The sequence below is a fragment of the Bombina bombina genome, chromosome 5 (genome assembly GCF_027579735.1).
Source record: "Bombina bombina isolate aBomBom1 chromosome 5, aBomBom1.pri, whole genome shotgun sequence".
Lineage (NCBI taxonomy): Eukaryota > Metazoa > Chordata > Amphibia > Anura > Bombinatoridae > Bombina > Bombina bombina.
In genome coordinates this window covers 857,539,963-857,555,495 of record NC_069503.1, presented here as the reverse complement: position 1 = coordinate 857,555,495, position 15,533 = coordinate 857,539,963, and positions in this window count along the sequence as shown.

The window sequence follows — 15,533 nt, the reverse complement described above, 5'->3', positions numbered from 1 at the left end:
GGGGACTAACACCTGGACTGTGGCATGCCAGAGGGGGATCCATGGCAAAACTACCATGGAAAATTACATAGTTGATGCAGAGTCTGGTTTTAATCCATAAAGGGCATAAATCACCTAACATTCCTAAATGATTTGGAATAACGTGCTTTAAAACATCAGGTATGATGTTGTATCGATCAGGTAGTGTAAGGGTTACGCACGCTTCACAGTGACAGACCAAACTCCCCATTTAATGCCCCGCAAACAACCGCAAACAGTCCATTTGCACAACCACAATGTCAGGGATTTATCTCTTTTCCTACTGTGCCTTTAAGAATGTCAACTCACTACCCCTATTTAAGGCTCCTCCCAACAGAACTCATTGCTTGGTAATTTGTTGCTCAGTGTGAAGCTGCTTCAGAAGAGACCTAGCCGTTTATACTACGTTGTATTCTCAACTTATTGCTCTCCTTGAGTATCTGCCTATTTGAATCAACTTGTAGATTCTCTTTTGTGCTTGAAGATTTGCTCCGTTTGTTCACTAAGAGATTTCTCAGTCTCTCTCCTGTAGTGAGGTTGTTCCCCTGCAGCGTGTGACGTCACGCTCCTCATTCTCCCGCCGCGGATCTCTGCCAGGCTCTCTGCGATACTCCTAGGACTCGTTGCTGTGTGGTAACTGTATCGCTATGTGCTAATATCATCTACAATATTTCTAGTCTATATATATTGCATTCTATGAACTGTGTGTATTGCTGCAACCTCATTTCTCTTTCACTTGCTATATATTGTGGAACGCTCATTTGCTGGATTTCCATATTCGCTTCAGATATCAAATATGCACTAAACCTTTTTACTGCTATTTACCAAATTACAAACAAATAACTGTGACAAAGATTATTACAAAGTACCATTATTCATTATCGGACTGCATAAGCATATTTCAAACTTTACGCAATTAACCTCTATTGTGCTTGAAATGAACTGTTTGCTCTAACTTAAACTATATCTGTTTCCTCAAGTTTACCACAGCTTATATTACTCTGATTGAACAACTCTGCAAAGTATTAATATTCATTATCAAAGTATGGTTTACAAAATGACCAGAGGTTGACTTATTCACTTATCAAAGTACTGTGTTAATTTCAGTGTGTTTGTTAAAGCCTGCTGCATAAACTATTTCCATTGCAACTCTGTTTGAATTAAGGCACCTGCACTAATTAACTCTTTCACTACTGCTGCAGTCAATCCTATAAGACTTACTCTCTTTTCTGCTTTAAGCATTTATTGTTGCGTGAAGGTTCCGGTTTCACTCAGCAACCCTGCTGTAGTGACCCTCAGATCAATGAGCATATCAGGGTTCCCTTAAGTTAAATCTGTGGGAATCCGAGGTAAGGTGTGAGACTGAGTGGTCCTGCATAAAGCAGGGGCTGTAATTGTAGTGTTCTCTAAAAACAACTAAACATATCCTTACATATTACCAAGCCTTAAAAAAGGAATACTACTAACAGCTAAACTCATGGATGTAAGTGAACTGTCCAGGAGAGTTGGTTCTTTAGCTCAGAGTATGGATCACATGATTCAAGGCTTAAGGGATATACAACTAGAGAATCAGAGTATACATTTTTTTATTAATGATCATCTTGCAAACAAAACTACTAATGTTGAGTCATGTCCAGAACCCATTGTTAGTCCACCGGAAAAGTTCTCTGGGGACAGAGCTATGTTTAGGGATTTCAGGAATTCCTGCACTCTGCTTTTTACTTTGAAACCTAAGTCAAACCCAACTGACAGGATTAGAGTTCTAACTGTAATTTCATTTCTCAGAGGTGAGGCCAGGTCTTGGGCCAATGCTTTCTATGAAAAAAATGATCCTATCCTAAATTCATTAGAAGATTTTTTTTCTGCAATGTCTCTTTTATATGAAGATCACAATAGAAAAAATACTGCTGAAACTGCCATTAGGTCTCTAAGGCAGGGCAAAAGAATGGTAGAAGACTACATTACTGAATTTAAAAGATGGGCTCCTGACACCCTGTGGAATATTCCTGCTCTACGCAATCAGTTCCGTTTGGGACTCAATGATGCAGTTAAGGATGAATTGGCAAGGGGTGTGATTCCAGAGGACTTGGATGAATTGTTGACTCTCTCTATTGGCATAGATTGTCGGCTTAGGGAAAGGAAGTCAGAGAGATCTTATTCAGAGACTACCCCCAGAAGAAACCCCAATTATCATCACTCAACACCTTCCACAGCATTCACTAGACCCATAGAAGAACCCATGGATGTTGCAGTTATTAGGGGACCCTTGAGACCTGAGGAGAAAGCTAGGCGTAAGCTACTAAACCTATGTCTATACTGTGCTGAAAAGAACCATGCTGTTAGGGACTGTCCCTCTCTGATTCGACAAAAGAAGGGTAAGACTTCGTCCAATGACCATACTGTTAATTTGGTTGACAGCATAAAATCTCATCTATCTATTTATGTCTCCCTACAGTGGTCCCATCAGAAGATAAACGTTCAGGCCATAATTGACTCTGGGGCTTCTGGGAATTTTGCTGATAACACTTTTGTTGTTAACAATCACATCCCACTAATAAAGAAGAGTGTTGCTTTAGCTATTCGTCTGGTTGACGGTTCATTCTTTAGCTCTGGTCCCATAACTCACCACACTATCCCACTCAAAGTTGTTACCCCTTCAGGACACACAGAGCTTATTTGTTTTGATGTTCTTCCATCTTCTGTCTATCCATTAATCCTTGGACTGAATTGGTTAATAAAGCATAATCCCACTATATCGTGGTCCACAGCATCAGTAGTTTTTTATTCAAACCACTGTAAACAATCCTGTTTTGGGGTACACACACTTTGTCATATCACTGAACATAAGTTACCAGAATGTTATAGTGAATTTGCTGATGTTTTTGATAAAAAGGAGGCTGAGTCTTTACCTCCACACAGAGACTATGACTGTCCTATTGATCTTATACCTGGAAGCTCCATACCATATGGACATATATATCCATTGTCACAGCCAGAATTAAATCATTTAAAAGAATATTTAGATGATAACTTGAAAAAAGGCTTTATTAGACCTTCCACATCCTCTGCAGCTGCAGCAATGTTCTTTGTAAAAAACAAGGATGGCAGTCTTAGACCCATCATTGATTATAGGCAGTTGAACAAATGCACAAAAAAGAACAGATACCCCCTGCCCCTCATACCTGAACTTATTGAACGTTTACAAGGTGCCACAGTTTTTACTAAACTTGACCTCAGAGGTGCTTACAATCTGATTAGGATGAGGGCAGGGGATGAATGGTTAACTGCATTTCGTACTAGATACGGTTTATATGAATACACTGTAATGCCCTTTGGGTTGTGCAATGCCCCAGCGACTTTTCAATGTTTTATAAATTATGTCTTTCATGATTTGTTAGATATTTGTATTGTCGTATACTTGGATGACATCTTGGTTTACTCAAATTCTCTACAGGATCACATTGTACATGTCAAACAAGTGTTGACACGTTTAAGGGCACACCATCTTTATGCAAAGCTTGAAAAGTGTATTTTTAATACAAACACCATATCATTCCTTGGTTATTGCATCTCACCAGCTGGAATTTCAATGGAGTCAAGCAAAGTAGAAGCTATCACTAATTGGCCTATTCCTCGTAATAAAAAAGATGTTCAAAGATTCCTTGGCTTTGCGAACTTTTATAGAAAGTTCATTAAAGACTTTTCACTTATTGTTAGACCTCTCACTATGCTAACACGTAAGCAAGTTAAGTTTGTATGGAATCAAGATGCTGATCATTCCTTCAATACTCTAAAAACTAAATTTGTTTCAGCCCCTATTTTACAGTTTCCAGATCCCACATGTCAATTTACGCTAGAAGTCGATGCTTCTGAGTTTGCTGTGGGGGCTGTTTTATCTCAAAGACGTTCTGAAAAAGAACCTTTACATCCTGTCTCCTACTATTCTAGAACTATGAGTTCAGCAGAGATTAATTATGGAATCGGTGATAAGGAACTTCTTGCAATCAAATCAGCTTTGGAGTTCTGGCGACACCTCCTAGAGGGTGCAACATATCCAATCACCATCTATACCGATCACCGTAATTTAGAATATTTAAAATCAAACAAGACCCTTACTGCTCGTCAGGTTCGATGGAGTTTGTTCTTCTCTCGTTTTGATTACGTCATTACTTATAGACCAGGTTCCAAAAATATGAAAGCTGATGCTCTTTCTAGAAAAGACCCTCGTCCTACTGATGTGGTTTCTCCTTCATCTATCATACCTCCGGATAGAATTATTTGTTTAACAACTGAGTTTAAAACCATCTTACAAGAACATCTGAAGGATGATTCATCTTTGGGTCATTTGGATGTACTAAAACATTCCGACAACTTATACTATCATGGCACTTTATTGTATATACCTCCTTCTCTCAGGAATGAGATACTTACCTCTGCTCATGACTCTTTATTGGCTGGTCATCCTGGAGTTCATAGAACTGCTCATTTGATTAAAAGGAATTACTGGTGGCCAAAGATGAATGATACTATTAAACAGTATATTGATTCCTGTATGGTATGTACAACTAAGAAACATAAGCATAAGAGTCCTTATGGTTACCTTCTCTCTTTACCAGTACCAGACAGACCCTGGGCAGCGATTGCTATGGATTTTGTTGTTGATCTGCCTTCGTCAGCTAATTATAATACCATATTGGTAGTAGTGGACTTATTCTCTAAAATGGCTCATTTCCTTCCACATAGAGGATTGCCTACATCTTCAGAAACTGCTTCACTATTTTTGAATCACATTGTAAAACTACATGGTTTACCTGAAACAATCACCACAGATAGAGGTACGCAATTCACCTCGAGGTTTTGGAATCAATTGTGTTCCTCTCTTAACATTACTAAACGTTTGAGTACCGCTTATCATCCACAAACGAATGGTCAAACAGAAAGAACAAATCAAACATTAGAGCAGTACCTTCGTTGCTACTGCACTCAACAACAAGATAACTGGCATTCTCTACTTGCTACTGCTGAATTTGCTCATAATAATGCCGTAAATTCATCAACTAAAATGACACCATTTTACATCAATTATGGATTTCATCCCTCATACTATCCAAATCAGATCAACAATTCCGACATGCCTATAGTTAATGATCTTGTTAATACCATTGCTACCAATTTCTCAACATTGAAACAAGTTTTACTAGAAGCCCAGGCTGTTCAGAAACATCACTACGACCTACGTAGATCCAAGCCTCCAGATTACAAGATTGGTGACAAAGTTTGGTTAAGCACTAAACATTTATGCTTACAAGTTCCATCTAAAAAACTGGCTTCCCTATATTTAGGGCCTTATCCGATACAAAAGGTCATCAATGTTAATGCTGTAACACTTAAACTACCAGATTCCATGAAGATACATCCCACATTCCACGTTTCTCTTTTGAAACCTTACAGTGCAAGCAGAGACTCAACTCAGAATGAGACGGTGGATCCTTCAGTCATTGATGGCATGGAATATGAGATTGAGTCTATCCTAGACTCTCGTTAACATCGTAATCAACTTCAATATCTTGTCAGTTGGAAAGGATTTGGTCCTGAGGAGGACTCTTGGGAGCCTTCCAATAATGTCTCTGCACCATGTCTTGTCTCCTTGTTTCATCGTAGACATCCTGATCGTCCTGGTCCTTGATCCGCAGAGCGGCTCCTTGGGGGGGGGTGTCCTGTCAGGGATTTATCTCTTTTCCTACTGTGCCTTTAAGAATGTCAACTCACTACCCCTATTTAAGGCTCCTCCCAACAGAACTCATTGCTTGGTAATTTGTTGCTCAGTGTGAAGCTGCTTCAGAAGAGACCTAGCCGTTTATACTACTTTCTATTCTCAACTTATTGCTCTCCTTGAGTATCTGCCTATTTGAATCAACTTGCAGATTCTCTTTTGTGCTTGAAGATTTGCTCCGTTTGTTCACTAAGAGATTTCTCAGTCTCTCTCCTGTAGTGAGGTTGTTCCCCTGCAGCGTGTGACGTCACGCTCCTCATTCTCCCGCCGCGGATCTCTGCCAGGCTCTCTGCGATACTCCTAGGACTCGTTGCTGTGTGGTAACTGTATCGCTATGTGCTAATATCATCTACAATATTTCTAGTCTATATATATTGCATTCTATGAACTGTGTGTATTGCTGCAACCTCATTTCTCTTTCACTTGCTATATATTGTGGAACGCTCATTTGCTGGATTTCCATATTCGCTTCAGATATCAAATATGCACTAAACCTTTTTACTGCTATTTACCAAATTACAAACAAATAACTGTGACAAAGATTATTACAAAGTACCATTATTCATTATCGGACTGCATAAGCGTATTTCAAACTTTACGCAATTAACCTCTATTGTGCTTGAAATGAACTGTTTGCTCTAACTTAAACTATATCTGTTTCCTCAAGTTTACCACAGCTTATATTACTCTGATTGAACAACTCTGCAAAGTATTAATATTCATTATCAAAGTATGGTTTACAAAATGACCAGAGGTTGACTTATTCACTTATCAAAGTACTGTGTTAATTTCAGTGTGTTTGTTAAAGCCTGCTGCATAAACTATTTCCATTGCAACTCTGTTTGAATTAAGGCACCTGCACTAATTAACTCTTTCACTACTGCTGCAGTCAATCCTATAAGACTTACTCTCTTTTCTGCTTTAAGCATTTATTGTTGCGTGAAGGTTCCGGTTTCACTCAGCAACCCTGCTGTAGTGACCCTCAGATCAATGAGCATATCAGGGTTCCCTTAAGTTAAATCTGTGGGAATCCGAGGTAAGGTGTGAGACTGAGTGGTCCTGCATAAAGCAGGGGCTGTAATTGTAGTGTTCTCTAAAAACAACTAAACATATCCTTACACACAAACTCCCCATTTGCACAAGGTTGGATACCAAGCTAGCCATGTCCCGTTTCTTGTCCTCACTGATGTCATTGAAGGTCTCTTCCTTTACCCAGCCACGTACAACACCAAGGGTCCCCGAAAGGTGACAACAAGCCCCCTGGGACGCCTGCTTTGTTTGGTCTTCCACCTCCTCAAAGCCACCTTCCTCCTAAGACTCCTCTTCTTCAGACTCCTCTCTTTGCATTGCCTCCCTCTGCATTATTATAAGGTGTGTTAAGTCGTAGTATTCCTATCAGTTTAATACTTGTTACGTCCCCTATCAGGGGACGTGTATATGGCATCGATTTTAGGAATCGAGAGATGGAAAAAGATGCTTGGTCGGTCCTCCTACTTCAAATTTGGGGCACTGCGTGTGCAATCTAATGTGCCACCAGATAGGAGTGGTGTGTTAAGTAGTACTATTCTTATCAGTTTAATCCCTGTTATGTCCCCTATCAGGGGACGCGTATATGGTTTTGATTTTAGGAACCGGGAGATGGAAAAAGATGCTTGGTCGGTCCTCCTACTTCAAATTTGGCGGACTGCGCATGCAATCTAATGTGCCACCAGATAGGAGTGGTGTGTTAAGTAGTACTATTCTTATCAGTTTAATCCCTGTTACGTCCCCTATCAGGGGAAGTGTATATGGCATTGATTTTAGGAACCGGGAGATGGAAAAGATGCTTGGTCGGTCCTCCTACTTCAAATTTGGGGCACTGCGCGTGCAATCTAATGTGCCACCAAATAGGAGTGGCGTGTTAAGTAATACTATTCCTATCAGTTTAATCCCTGTTATGTGCCTTTTTATTGGTTTGGTTTTTGAAGCCACAGTGCAGCACCAGAGGCCAGAAAAATTAGGCATGTATACATGCCTGAAAAATTAGGTATTGTTGCAGCCGCTGCTGTAGCAGAGGCCAGAAAAATTGATGTATGTTTCCCAGGCAGAAAGTGCCCTAAAACATTGCGGCTTGAACCCTAGTTGGTGGCGGATAAGTCACGCAAGTCATCCGGCATTCAGAGATAAAATACAGCAGCGTGTGGACCATTTTTAGCCCAAGGCAGCTCATCTCATCAGGCCTTTTTTAGTCGAATGTATCGCCCACTGTCAGTCCCTTTGGGATCCATCCCTCATTCATCTTAATAAAGGTGAGGTAATCTAGACTTTTTTGACCTAGGCGACTTCTCTTCTCAGTGACAATACCTCCTGCTGCACTGAAGGTCCTTTCTGACAGGACACTTGAAGGGGGGCAGGCCAGAAGTTCTATCGCAAATTGGGATAGCTCAGGCCACAGGTCAAGCCTGCACACCCAGTAGTCAAGGGGTTCATCACTCCTCAGAGTGTTGATATCTGCAGTTAAGGCAAGGTAGTCTGCTACCTGTCAGACGAGTCGTTCTCTGAGGGTGGACCCCGAAGGGCTGTGGCGATGCATAGGACTTAAAAAGCTCCGCATATCGTCCATCAACAACACGTCTGTAAAGCGTCCTGTCCTTGCCAGAGTGGTCGTGGGAGGAGGAGGATTACTTTCACCTCTCCCCCTGTTAGATTCCCGTTGTGCTGTGACATCACCCTTATACACTGTGTAATGCATACTTTTTAATTGATTTTGGAACTGCTGCATCCTTTCCGACTTGTGGTAATTCGGTAACATTTCAGGAACTTTATACTTATACCAGGGGGTCTAGTAGCATGGACACCCAGTACAGCTCATTCTACTTCAGCCTTTTTATACGAGGGTCCCTCAACAGGCACGACAGCATGAAAGACTCCATTTGCACAAGGTTGGATGCCGAGCTACTCATGTCCCGTTCCTCATCCTCAGTGATCTCACTGAAGGTATGTTCTTCCCCCCAGCCACGTACAACACCACGGGTACCAGATAGGTGACAATGAGCACACTGGGATGCCTGTTGTGGTTGGTCTTCCTCCTCCTCCTCAAAGCCACATTCCTCCTCTGACTCCTCTTCCTCACAATCCTCTTCCAGCGTTGCCGCAGGTCCAGCAAGCGATGCTGATAAGGCTGTTTCTGGTGGTGATGGTGACCACAACTCTTCCTCTTCATGCTCATCTACGGCCTAATCCAGCACTTTTCGCAGGGCACGCTCCAGGAAGAAAACAAATGGTATGATGTCGCTGATGGTGCCTTCGGTGCGACTGACTAGGTTTGTCACCTCCTCAAAAGGATGCATGAGCCTACAGGCATTGCGCATGAGCATCCAGTAACGTGGCAAAAAAATTCCCAGCTCCGCAGAGGCTGTCCTAGCACCCCGGTCATACAAATAGTCGTTAACGGCTTTTTCTTGTTGGAGCAGGCGGTCGAACATTAGAAGTGTTGAATTTCAATGTGTCGGGCTGTCGCAAATCAAGCACCCCACTGGGTTTTGTTTCGCCGCTGGATATCTGAAAAGTGCGCCATGGACGTGTAGGAACACCTGAAATGGCCACACACCTTCCTGGCCTGCTTCAGGATGTCCTGTAAGCCTGGGTACTTATGCACAAAGCGTTGTACAATCAGAATACACACATGTGCCATGCACGGCACATGTGTCAACTTGCCCAAATTCAATGCCGCCAACAAATTTCTTCTGTTGTCACAAACCACTTTGCTGATCTCCAGTTGGTGCGGAGTCAGCCACTGATCCACCTGTGCATTCAGGGCAGACAGGAGTGCTGGTCCGGTGTGACTCTCTGCTTTCAGGCAAGTCAACCCCAAGACGGCGTGACACTGCCATATCCGGGATGTGGAATAGTACCTGGGGAGCTGGGGGGGTGCCGTTGATGTGGAGCAAGACGCAGCAGCAGAAGAGGAATCAGCCGAGGAAGAGGTTATGGAAGAGGATGAAGTAGGAGGAGTAGAGGATGTAGCAGCAGGCCTGCTTGCAAGTCGTGGCGGTATCACCAACTCCTCTGCAGAGCCATGCATTCCATGCTTGGCAGCCATCAGCAGGTTTACCCAATGCACAGTGTAGGTGATATACCTGCCCTGACCATGCTTTGCAGACCAGGTATCAGTGGTCAGATGGACCCTTACCCCAACACTGTGTGCCAGACATGCCATTACTTCCTTTTGCACTATCGAGTACAGGTTGGGGATTGCCTTTTGTGCAAAGAAATTTCGGGCCGGGTACCTTCCACTGCGGTGTCCCAATAGCTACAGATTTTTGGAACGCCTCAGACTCCACCAGCTAGTATGGTAAAAGCTGGCAGGCTAAGAGTTCAGACAAGCAAGGTGTCAGATGCCGGTCAAGGGGGTGACTTTGTGACTTTGGCTTCTTACGCTCAAACATGTCCTTGACAGACACCTGACTGTGGGCAGATGAGCAGGAACTGCTCAAGGCGAGAGACGGAGTGGCGGATGGTTGAGAGGGGGCAAGGAGGACAGCAGCGGTTGACGTGGCTGAAGATGCTGGACCAGGAGGAGGATGGCGGCTTTGAGTTTGTGTTTTGCTTGTACTCATGTGTTGATCCCATAGGCGTTTGTTAGGTGCGATCATGTGCCTTTGCAAAGCAGTTGTACCTAGGTGGGTGTTGGACTTCCCACGACTCAGTTTCTTTTGGCAGAGGTTCCAAATGGCATCGCTGTTGTCAGAGGCAGACACACACAAAAAAGCCACACTGCTGAGCTCTGCAATGACGGCATTCTGTTGGTGGCAACAGCATGCGTTGATTGGCGTGCTGTCTGGCTGACCCCGGGTTCTGATGCATGCTGTCTGACTGTGCCACTAGCTCCTTGCGACGACCTCCTCCTGCTTCCAACTCGTCTCCTCCTCCTCTCTGTCTCCCCATCTGAACTTTCCCCCTGTTCTTTTTCTCTTCTAGTGGGCACCCACGTGACATCCACGGACTCATTGTCATCATCAACCGCTTCACTTGTATCTGACAACTCAGCAAAGGAAGCAGCAGCGGGTACAACATCATCATCATCACACTGTACGTCCATGTGTGTAATGCTGCCTGACTGAGACATATCCCTGTTATCTACATCCTCTGCCAATAATGTTTGCGCATCACTATCACTCATTTCTTCCAACTGATGTGTAAATAACTCCTCTGACAGATCAAGTGAAGTGGCTGTGGTGCTAGTGTTGGTGGTGGTGGCAGGCGGGTGAGTGGTAACTTGAGAGGTGCCCGAAGCTAAGCTGGAGGAGGATGGTGCGTTAAGGTTCCGAGCGGAAGCTGTAGAAGATTGGGTGTCCTGTGTTAGCCAGTCAACTATGTCCTCAGAGCTGTTCGAGTTCAGGGTACGTGACCTCTGAACACTGGGCATTATTCTAGGGCCAAAGGGAATAACAGCACCACGACGGCCCCTGCGGGGTGGCCTGCCTCTGCCTGTCATTTTTTTTTTCGATTAGTGATACTATGCGTGCAAGCTAATGTGACAACAGATATGAGTGGCACTGTGCACTGGCAGAAGTTGGCAGAGTAGACGCTGTAGGCCTGACACACACGCTTGCAGACAACTAACTGCTATTCAATCTATTACAGTCAAAATTGTATTTTTTATTTTTTAAATGTACACTACTGTTACACCAGATATGAGTTGCACTGGTGTGACACTGTGCCCTGGCAGGCACTGAAACGCACACGTGTGAATGAAACTGACTGCTATTATTTCACATTCAAAAAAGTATGGAAAGAGGAAATTAACGTACATGTGTTCCTCCTAATGTTACGTGATGCAAACGTTGGTGCTGTGTACCGGTTAATGAGAGAACAAAAGAAGATCAAAGTCTTCAGAAAATGTACACATTTATAGCACTCAAATTCCCTGAATGTAGAATACGACTGAGTTACAATTGGCAGGTGTACAGGAACATTTAAAATATAACTTTTATTGGAACTTTAAAATTTTTTAGAATAATACACATTAAAAACACAGAAATAGTGTTAGCTCAAAAGAGGAGAGAGTGGTAATAGGGGTTTGGATCACCAACTTAGCAGCGATTAATCCTTGAAATTTGCAATTTATCAGGAAATTGTAATAATGAAAACTGAGAGTACATCTATGGTTCCTCAATCAGATGGTTGATCCTTGTTTATGTATCACAAGGGTCAAGTTAAGTACAATAATTAGTTCAGGCACTATTGTTGATTACAGGGTGGTTTAACATGAGAGACAAAGCATGGGTAGTTAGTATGATACAACACTTATGTTAATGTATATGATTATGGCATATTTGTGATATACCATGTACTTGGTTTGACATTTGGTATGTTTGGATAGTCTAAATATCATACATCATGCATGAATATTTCCTCTGATGTTCCTATTTGATTATTTCGTGACAGTAATATTTTTTTTTTTTTTATAAAACAATTTTTATTAGTTTTCCATATAGATAATACAGTAGTGTAAAGGGTTTCCACAAAGTATATCATACAATGGTACAGTGGATGAGCATTTTTCAGTCCATTCTTTAGTGTCCTGTGCAATCTCGTTATGAGACTGGGAGAGCAAAGTTCTTGCATGGACTGTGGAGTGATGGGAGTGGAAAACCGTATAGTTGGGTTTTGACAAAGAGTGGAAATATAACTTATCAAACTATAACATAAATATAAAGGTAACAACTGGAGTGTGGTTTTTGTGACTATAAGGTGGTCAGTCTTCGAATTGTTTTCGTGGCTAGGAGGTTTAGCTGGCGTCTTGATAATGGTCTACATGTCAGATCTGTCTTAGTGTTAGGTCCTAACTATAGTCAAAGGTGTCTCAATGTTTGAGGGTTTTATCGAGCATTGAGAGTGTTGAGGTGTGTCTCCCAATAAAACCTGACATCTAGGAATAGGTCTAGTTGGTTGCGTCTATAGTATCCGTACTGTTCTAATTGTATAGTTTCTGATACTTTTGATAACCATTGCTGGCTCGATGGGACGGAAAGAGATTTCCAATTTTGTGCTATTAAGGCTTTCGCACTGTTTAGGCATATTGTCAACAGTGTCGATCGTATCTTACATGAGATCCCTGGTTTTAGGTTAAACAGCGCTAGTGTGGGGGGTAATGTAAATTCGTGGCCTAGGATGTGTTTTAGATGAGATTCTATCGACTTCCAATAAGGTCTTATCTTGTCACAATGCCACCATATATGCGCCATTGTTCCCAGATCTCTACATCCTCTCCAGCATGATGCTGTAGAGGAGGGGTAGATTTTATGCAGTCTATGTGGTGTCAGATACCACCGTGTTAGTATTTTAAAGTTTAGTTCTATAAATCTGGTGGAAGTTGATGACTTTCGGGCATTGTTAAAGATTTTCCTCCATTCCTTCTCATCTAGCTGTATCTTTAGGTCTTGTTGCCAATGAGCAATATATGATGGGAGGGGGGTCAGTTCTGCATTTTCTAGCATTTTTTTTGCAAGTGATAAGGTACCTCTAGTGGGAATTGCTGATAGGCAGCATTGTTCGAAGGGAGTGGGTGACCTTATCAAGTTCTCCCTAGCTTGATTATTGCATATAAAATTGTTGAGTTGGGAATATTTTAACCAGGAGGAGAATGTACCACCCAGCACATCTGTCAAGCTGTGTCTGGGCTTAAGTGATCGTTTGTCTAAAAGTGTTATTATGGGAACAGAGTCCTGTAATTCCCAAGTGACTTTAGTGTTCTTAAGTGGCTCATACCCTCCGGAGAGTTCCATATTCTGTGATATTGGCGTTAAAGGGGAGTGTTGTGAAGATAGTTTTGGGTATTTGCGTACTAGGTAGTCCCAGGTATCGAAAATGTGTCTAAGGGTTGGGGAGGTCTGGCATACCGCAGGTCTTAAGGTTTTGGGGATCCAGCACACTGAACCGGGTTTGGGCGCTTTTAATATTTGAGAGTCTAGGGAAATCCATGCTTTAGCTTTGCTTTTGCTATGCCAGTCAAGGATGCGTTGTAAGGTTACTGAGTAGTAATACGTTTCTAACTTCGGTACCCCTAGCCGCCCCCCCTCTGGTCGCTCTGTGTAATGTGGTAGCGTTTACGCAAGGCTTTTGTTTTCCCCAAATGAATGTGTTGATACTTTTTTGGAGTTGTTGGACGTAGTGTTTGGGGAGGGATATAGGTATGGTTTGGAAGATATAAATGATTCTCGGGAGAATCGTCATTTTTATGGCCTGTATTCTCCCCCACCAAGATAAGGGTTTATCACTCCAAGTCTTTAGGGTGTGTTGGGTAGCGGTTAGTAGGGTTTTGTAGTTGGCGTCAAATAGTTGTGAGATTTTTGGGGTCAGCTTGACTCCCAAGTATTTTAGTTGGGAGTTCTTTACTTTATATGGGCATATGTTCTTAATGTGTTGTAGGTCTCTTTGGGGGAGGGAGATGTTTAGGATCTCTGATTTCTGTTTATTGATTAAGAAATTGGATAGGTGGCTAAAGGTGTCAAATTCCTCCATTAGGGCAACTAGGGAGCGTGTGGGGGAAGTCAATGTGAGGAGAATGTCGTCGGCGAACATTGAGATTTTATAATGATTTGGGCCAATATTTACTCCCTTTATGTTTGGGTTAGCTCGAATATGAGCCGCTAAGGCTTCCATGGTTAGCACAAATAGGAGTGGGGAGAGAGGGCAGCCCTGTCTTGTTCCATTTGCAATTTTGAATGGGTGGGATAATACTCCATTAACTTTGACTCTTGCTGAGGGAGCTGAATATAGTTGGAAGATTCTACCTATTATTCCATCTCCAAATCCATAACTGTGAAGTGCACTTCGAAGGAATGGCCAGGCCACCCTATCGAAGGCCTTCTCTGCATCTGTGGCTACTGTGATCATAGGGATTTTGTGGGTGTTGGCATAATCTATAAGCTGGGTAGTTCTAATGGTGTTATCTCTTGTCTCTCTAAGTGGGATAAACCCCGCCTGGTCTAAGTGGATCAAGTCAGGTAGGACCGAGTTAATTCTTAGTGCTAGAATTTTTGCATACATTTTTATATCGCTGTTTAGCAGTGAGATTGGTCGGTAGCTGCTAGGCTCTGTTATCGGTTTGCCCTCTTTGTGTATTACAGTGATATGTGCTTCGAGTAGTTGTGGAGATATGGGAGTATTTTCTTCTAGGGAGTTAAATAGATTTGTTAAATGGGGTGTTAGTATTTGCTTAAATTGTTTATAGTAGGCGTTCGTCAGACCATCTGGTCCAGGGCTCTTATGGGTAGGTAAGCTATTGATTGCTTTAGCTACTTCCTGCTCAGAGAAGGGGTCATCTAGGGCGACTCTAAGGGGTTCGTCTAATTTGGGTAAATTTGCTTCTTCTAGGTATTTATCTATAAGGGTCTTCTTGTGGATGCTATTATCTGTAGGGATGTTGTAGAGAAGACTATAATATCTGCTGAATGTGTTTGCTATGTCCTTGCAGTCATATTTGTCTGTATTTGTGCTGTCTTGGATTTTATTTATATAATTGGCGTATCTCTTCCGTTTCAGTGCTTTAGCTAGTATGGGTCCTGCTCTGTTGCTTTCAACAAAATATAGTTTCTTTAGATAATAAGCTTTTCTATGTACTTCAGATGTTAGTAAGTTATTCAGGTTTTGTCTAATCTTAGTGAGAGTGTTAAGGGTGTCATTCGATTCAGGGTTGTGCATGTGATTAAATTCCGCCACCTTAAGTTGGTCTAGTAATTGTTTATATTCTGAGTTG